Source organism: Haplochromis burtoni, unplaced genomic scaffold (genome assembly GCF_018398535.1).
Source record: "Haplochromis burtoni strain Fernald_Lab_line unplaced genomic scaffold, NCSU_Asbu1 Contig_311, whole genome shotgun sequence".
Lineage (NCBI taxonomy): Eukaryota > Metazoa > Chordata > Actinopteri > Cichliformes > Cichlidae > Haplochromis > Haplochromis burtoni.
In genome coordinates this window covers 35,692-42,332 of record NW_024582672.1, presented here as the reverse complement: position 1 = coordinate 42,332, position 6,641 = coordinate 35,692, and positions in this window count along the sequence as shown.

The window sequence follows — 6,641 nt, the reverse complement described above, 5'->3', positions numbered from 1 at the left end:
GTGCCCTACTCTAGGAATAATTATTAACAGGTCAACCAAACCCATCACTGTGGTTGAACTGCTGCATAAGAGACTTTGTGCTGCCCTTGGTGTAAAGCATTGATGCAGCTGCTCGGGCACTGAAACTGATTCCATTGCTGTTCTTGAGCTCATCTGAAGGCCACGTCAAGTTCAGAGGTCTGTAGGAATTGACTTTGCAGAAAGTCGGCGACTTCTGATCCTGCTCTATGACTTTACATCTCCCACCACTGTGTGGCTGAGTTGCTGTCATTCCCAAACACTTCCACTTTCTTATAGTTTCACTAACAGTTGACTCGGGAATATTTAGTAGGATACTTCATGAATGGGCTTTTTCCATAGGTGGTATTGTGTCGCGGCACAGCGCTGGAGTTCTGTGAGCCATTCTTTCACACAGGTAGAAGCAGGCTGCATGCACAGGTGCCTGATTTTAGACACCTGTGGACATGGAAGTGACTGAAACATAATTCAGTGGTTTGGAATGGTAAGTGAATACTTATGTGCAATATATAAACATGCAGCACAGATAATTATGCCATTAAATAAGGAAAAATGTGGCATATGGTGCTCCTTTCAGCACATTTGACTGAGAAATAGTTAATAAAGTGCAGTGATGCACCGAGACAATGAAGAGATGAACTCCAGCCCTGTTTGAGATGTGTTATTACACAGACGTGGAAAACAACAAAGACTCTGTGTGTAGATGCCAACATATGTCTGCATTCAAGTGGTTGGCCTACATGAAGGCCACTCTGTCCATATAGATGCCACACATCTCGGCCCCAGTGTTGGAGCACGTATCCTCCAAAGGTCCCACGTGTCTGTAACTATAAGTGACTTTATGGACCAAGAAGGTAAAGAAACCAGGAACCGAGTTTAAGTGTAATTATGTGTGTGTGCATAAGAAAAACCTAACAGAGCTGTCAAGCTTTAGAAAGTTTTGCAGCAAATGTAGGACTTTTTGTGTTTTCAATTCAATTCAATTCAATTTTATTTATATAGCGCCAAATCACAACAAAAGTCGCCTCAAGGCGCTTCATAGATACAGAGAAAAACCCAACAATCATATGACCCCCTATGAGCAAGCACTTTGGCGACAGTGGGAAGGAAAAACTCCCTTTTAACAGGAAGAAACCTCCGGCAGAACCAGGCTCAGGGAGGGGCGGGGCCATCTGCTGTGATTGGTTGGGGTGAGAGAAGGAAGACAGGATAAAGACATGCTGTGGAAGAGAGACAGAGGTTAATAACAGATATGATTCATGCAGAGAGGTCTGTTAACACATAGTGAGTGAGAAAGGTGACTGGAAAGGAAAAACTCAATGCATCATGGGAATCCCCGGCAGCCTACGTCTATTGCAGCATAACTAAGGGAGGATTCAGGGTCACCTGGTCCAGCCCTAACTATATGCTTTAGCAAAAAGGAAAGTTTGAAGCCTAATCTTAAAAGTAGAGATAGTGTCTGTCTCCTGAATCCAAACTGGAAGCTGGTTCCACAGAAGAGGGGCCTGAAAACTGAAGGCTCTGCCTCCCATTCTACTTTTAAATACTCTAGGAACAACAAGTAGGCCTGCAGAGCGAGAGCGAAGTGCTCTAATAGGGTGATATGGTACTACAAGGTCATTAAGATAAGATGGGGCCTGATTATTTAAGACCTTGTATGTGAGGAGCAGGATTTTGAATTCTGGATTTAACAGGAAGCCAAAACAGGAGAAATCTGCTCTCTCTTTCTAGTCCCTGTCAGGACTCTTGCTGCAGCATTTTGGATCAGCTGAAGGCTTTTCAGGGAGTTTTTAGGACATCCTGATAATAATGAATTACAGTCGTCCAGCCTGGAAGTAATAAATGCATGAACTAGTTTTTCAGCGTCACTCTGAGACAGGATATTTCTAACTTTAGAGATGTTGCACAAATGGAAGAAAGCAGTCTTACATATTTGTTTAATATGTGCGTTGAAGGACATGTCCTGGTCAAAAATGACTCCAAGGTTCCTCACAGTGTTACTGGAGGCCAAGGTAATGCCATCCAGAGTAAGAATCTGGTTAGATACCATATTTCTAAGCTTTTCAGGGCCGAGTACAATAACCTCAGTTTGATCTGAATTAAGAAGCAGAAAGTTAGCGGCCATCCAGGTCTTTATGTCTTTAAGACATTCCTGCAGTTTAACTAATTGGTGTGTGTTATCTGGCTTCATGGACAGATAGAGCTGGGTGTCATCTGCATAGCAGTGAAATGTATGCTATGTCTTCTAATGATGCTGCCTAAGGGAAGCATGTATAATGTAAACAGAATTGGTCCTAGCACTGAACCCTGTGGAACTCCATAATTAACCTCAGTGTGTGAAGAGGACTCTCCATTTACATGCACAAACTGGAGTCTATTAGATAGATATGATACAAACCACTGCAGTGCAGTACCTGTAATACCTACAGCATGTTCTAATCGCTCTAATAGGATATTATGGTCGACAGTATCGAACGCTGCACTGAGGTCTAGCAGGACAAGCACAGAGATGAGTCCACTGTCAGAGGCCATAAGAAGATCATTTGTAACCTTCACTAAAGCTGTTTCTGTGCTGTGATGAGCTCTGAAACCTGACTGAAACTCTTCAAATAAACCATTCCTCTGCAGATGATCTGTTACAGGGCTTGCAATATCGCTAGCCCGACGTCCCGGGGCTAGCGATTTTTCAGTCGGGCTACCAAAATCTATCTCTTGCCCGTCGGCTATTGTAGGAAGGAAAAATATATGTCAATGCTTTTGCATTCTTTCGAGAAATGTAGCTGGGTAATTATGTCATTGGCATCGGTGAGCCACTGTCAATATGTGACATATTGAAAGTCGCGTTTGAATTTGCGCTTGTTTTTTTGCTTTCACTTTGCAATCGTGCGAACTGTGTATAGAGAGCGACAGCACTGATCTGTGAGTGATGATAATTTGTGCACCAATTCCTCTGACATCGTCTTATTAATCGTTAGCTTACTATGCAAACATGACAAGTGAAATCTCCCGCAGCTTAAACATGTGAGAGGTTGATCGCGCAGAGAATCGCTGAGCTTATGTGAGTGCGTGTGTAAAAGCAGCAGGATTTATATTTGACTACGATGACCTGGATGACTGAGAACCTTCACAGACAGATATATATTTCAGTTCTGCTGAGCCAAATAAGACAGGTCAGGGTGAAGAAGTGACAGCCAAAGAAAAGCTTACCACAAAACGGAGAAGTTATGACAAATCAGACTATAAGGCAAAAAGAAAGTGCAGCTTTATGGTTTCATGGACAAAAGAATTTCTGTGGCTGCAATATGACGAGCTAAATAACCAGGGCTGCACATAAGTGGTCCGCAGGTGCGCATTCGCTGTCAAAATAAAAAACGCACAAGATAAGAAGTTGCAACGCGTGTTTGCGTACATAAGATTTTCAGGAGGAGGACAGACATTTGTTTAGAACTCTTAAAGATGTGAAGAAGCTCCTTTAAGCAATTACTTGGATGTTCCTCCACCTCCAAAGAAATGTCAGAAGGAGTCCGAACCACAAAAGAAGCGCGTATTCTTCGGAAAAGTGGTTGCAGGAGGTGAGCTGGCTTCAAACAAATGATGAACGCACAGAGATGTGGTGCAGAATGTGCCGTGAAAATCCCACTCTAGGACAAAAACAGCCTTTATATGGACGCAAACGCGCGTTGCAACTTCTTATCTGGTGCGCGTCTTTTATTTTGACAGTGAATGCGCACATGCGGACCACTTATGTGCAGCCCTGGTTATCTCTCGATTTCTGAGTCGACAAGCGCCTTTGTTACTGGGACCAGTCATTTTAAGAAAGGCCCCCATTAGAACCCATGAGAAATGCAAGAAATGCATTATTGCTCAGTCTGCAATATCTTTCCCAGAACAAACACCAATTGCAAATAACATACTAAAAATAAACCTGAAAAATCTGTTTAGAACAGCTACTATGTTGCAAAGAGTGAACTACCACTGGCACAATGTAGCAGTCTTTGCAAACTTCAAAAAGCAAACGGCCTCGATCTTGGTTCCACTTGTCTCTTACCCGTGACTTCAGTGGAAATTTCAAATTCAGGATCTGACACAGACTGATTCATGTCCTACACAGTTCTTACAAGTTCATAGAAATTTCTGTTCAATTAGAACCAAGTATTTGAGTTGATGATTGTAATTTTTATACAATGTTGTAATTTGTTTTTCAACAATTTTTTGATTAATGTTTTGTTTCCTTTACAATATTATACTTTAATGTATAATATTGTAAAGGAAACAAAACATCAATCAAAAAATTGCTCTCTTTTTTATTCGGGCTACTTAAATTTATTTTGGGCTACCAAAAACTGAAGAGTCCCTGCCCGAAGGGCTACCAGGGATTTTGAAATTTTGAGAGCCCTGTGTTAGCTGTTTGACAACTACTCTTTCAAGGATGTTTGATATAAAGGAAGGTTGGAGATTGGCCTATAATTAGCTAAGACTGCTGGGTCTAGAGATGCTTTTTGAGTAAAGGTTTAACTACAGCCAGCTTGAAGGCCTGTGGTACATAGCCGATCATTAGAGATAGGTTGATCATATTTAAGATCGAAGAATTAATTAATGGCAGGACTTCTTTGAGCAGTTTTGTAGGAATGGGGTCTAAAAGACACGTTGATGGTTTGGAGGAAGTAATTATTGAAGTTAACTCAGAAAGATCAATTGGAGAAAAAGAGTCTAACTTAACATCAATGGTACTAAGAGTAGCTGTAGATAATATTACATCTGTGGGATGATTACTGGTAATTTTTTCTCTAATGATAAAAATTTTATTTGTGAAGAAGTTCATGAAGTCATTACTAGTTAACGTTAAAGGGATGGTTGGCTCAAAGAGCTCTGACTGTTTGTCAGCCTGGCTACAGAGCTGAAGAGAAACCTGGGGTTGTTCTTATTTTCTTCTCCTTTTTTACAACTTGAACATTATGGCTAACGGGTGGACTTTCCTGTTTCAGGGCAGCTAGCCAAACGATGAGCCAGTTACTACTAAAGAGAAAGAATGAAATCCTTGCTCTGTTTACTTATTGTTGCTGCCGGGGTAGAACAAAAGTGACCCCTAAACTGGTTTTTAGTTTGAGTTTTTTCTATTCCGCTGAGTTTTGGGTTCTTTTATTAATTAGCTTTCACTAGCTGGGCCCACATCATCTTAGGTTTGACAGTGTTTTGGTAGGTAAAGGTTTTGGTAGGTAAAGGTGAATGGCTTTAACATGAAGTGAGCTGCGGTTTGGGGAAGGCCTCAAAGGGGGCTGGGGGCTCCCGGGCCTGGCAGATCCCCGTGTACTAAATAGAAAGGAAGAAGTTAAAGAATTGAAAACGAGGAGGGAGGGTGGGGCACCTAAACGAAAATGCCCAGCTTCCAGAACTGGGGGAACCTCTACAGATGACAACTGGAATGAGCGTATTTGGAGACGTGGTCCCGCTCCTGAAATTGCGATACATAATCTCCAACACATAAACTGATGTTGACCACCAGTAATCAGCCAACCCAGTGGTGTAAGGTTCCTGACTGACTGAATATGGTGCTAAACATGTTCCAAAAGCACTGATTTCTTAAATCCAGCTCTTGAGAGCAGGGCTCCATGATGTAAATCGGCCTTGTAGTGGTTCATGCTAACTTTAAAGACCTTATAGTACCGTATGACCCCAATAGAGCTCTTAACTCTTAGACTGCGTCTATAGTTCAAAGTTTATAGTTAGGGCGTGATCAGGTGACCCTGAATCCTCCCTTAGTTACCCTACAACATGCTTGTCTCACCCCTTGACCATGTGCTTACACACCACTCTGTATTTACTCATTAGTTAAGCCGAGTTCTTGCTCGTAGGGAGTCATTTGATTGAGTCTGTATGACTGTAGGGTTTTTACCTTACAATATACTGTACTATAGAAACATGTAGAAATGGAGATGAAACTGCAAGCTCGAGCACTCATCACTACATTTGTTACTCCTGAAGGTCAGAAGAGGGTTTAATAGGTCTACCTTTGTGTTAGCATGTTGTCTTTACAGATGTTACAAAGAGTGCATGGCAGCAGTTTTTTGTGCACTTTATTCACATGCTCGTCCTTCAGTAGCAGAGACGAGCTCTTTCCTGCTGTGTAACACTGTGCACGGGAGGAACGCCGAAAATACTGCCAGAATGGTTTTTCTGCTCATGGATCCATCCAGCACCTTCAGCTCAGAGTGATGCTTCACCTTATTTTATAGTGTTGTTATTGATTACCATTGTGTTTGTCAGTGGTGCATAAAATTAACACTGTGTTATAGGGGCATGGATTTCTGTCAGCCCTTGACAAGATAACCCTTTATTGGATGACTGCTCCTAATTTGTTTTTGTTTATTCAGAAGTATAAAGTAACATTCAGCAAGCCCCAATAATAAACCTATTACTGCAAATCCTAGCTGCACCATTGACAACCGCTAATCTTTGCTGCCCCTAATTACATCAGGATTCTCAGTCTTAATTAACCAATCTTTACAGCATTTTACCTGCTTAATGCTGCACTCGACAAACTGCATTTGCTGAAAAGGACTTTGCAGTTTTCTGTTTCTGAAACAAATGTTTTCACTGTTTTCTTGCAGTAGAACAAGAAATAA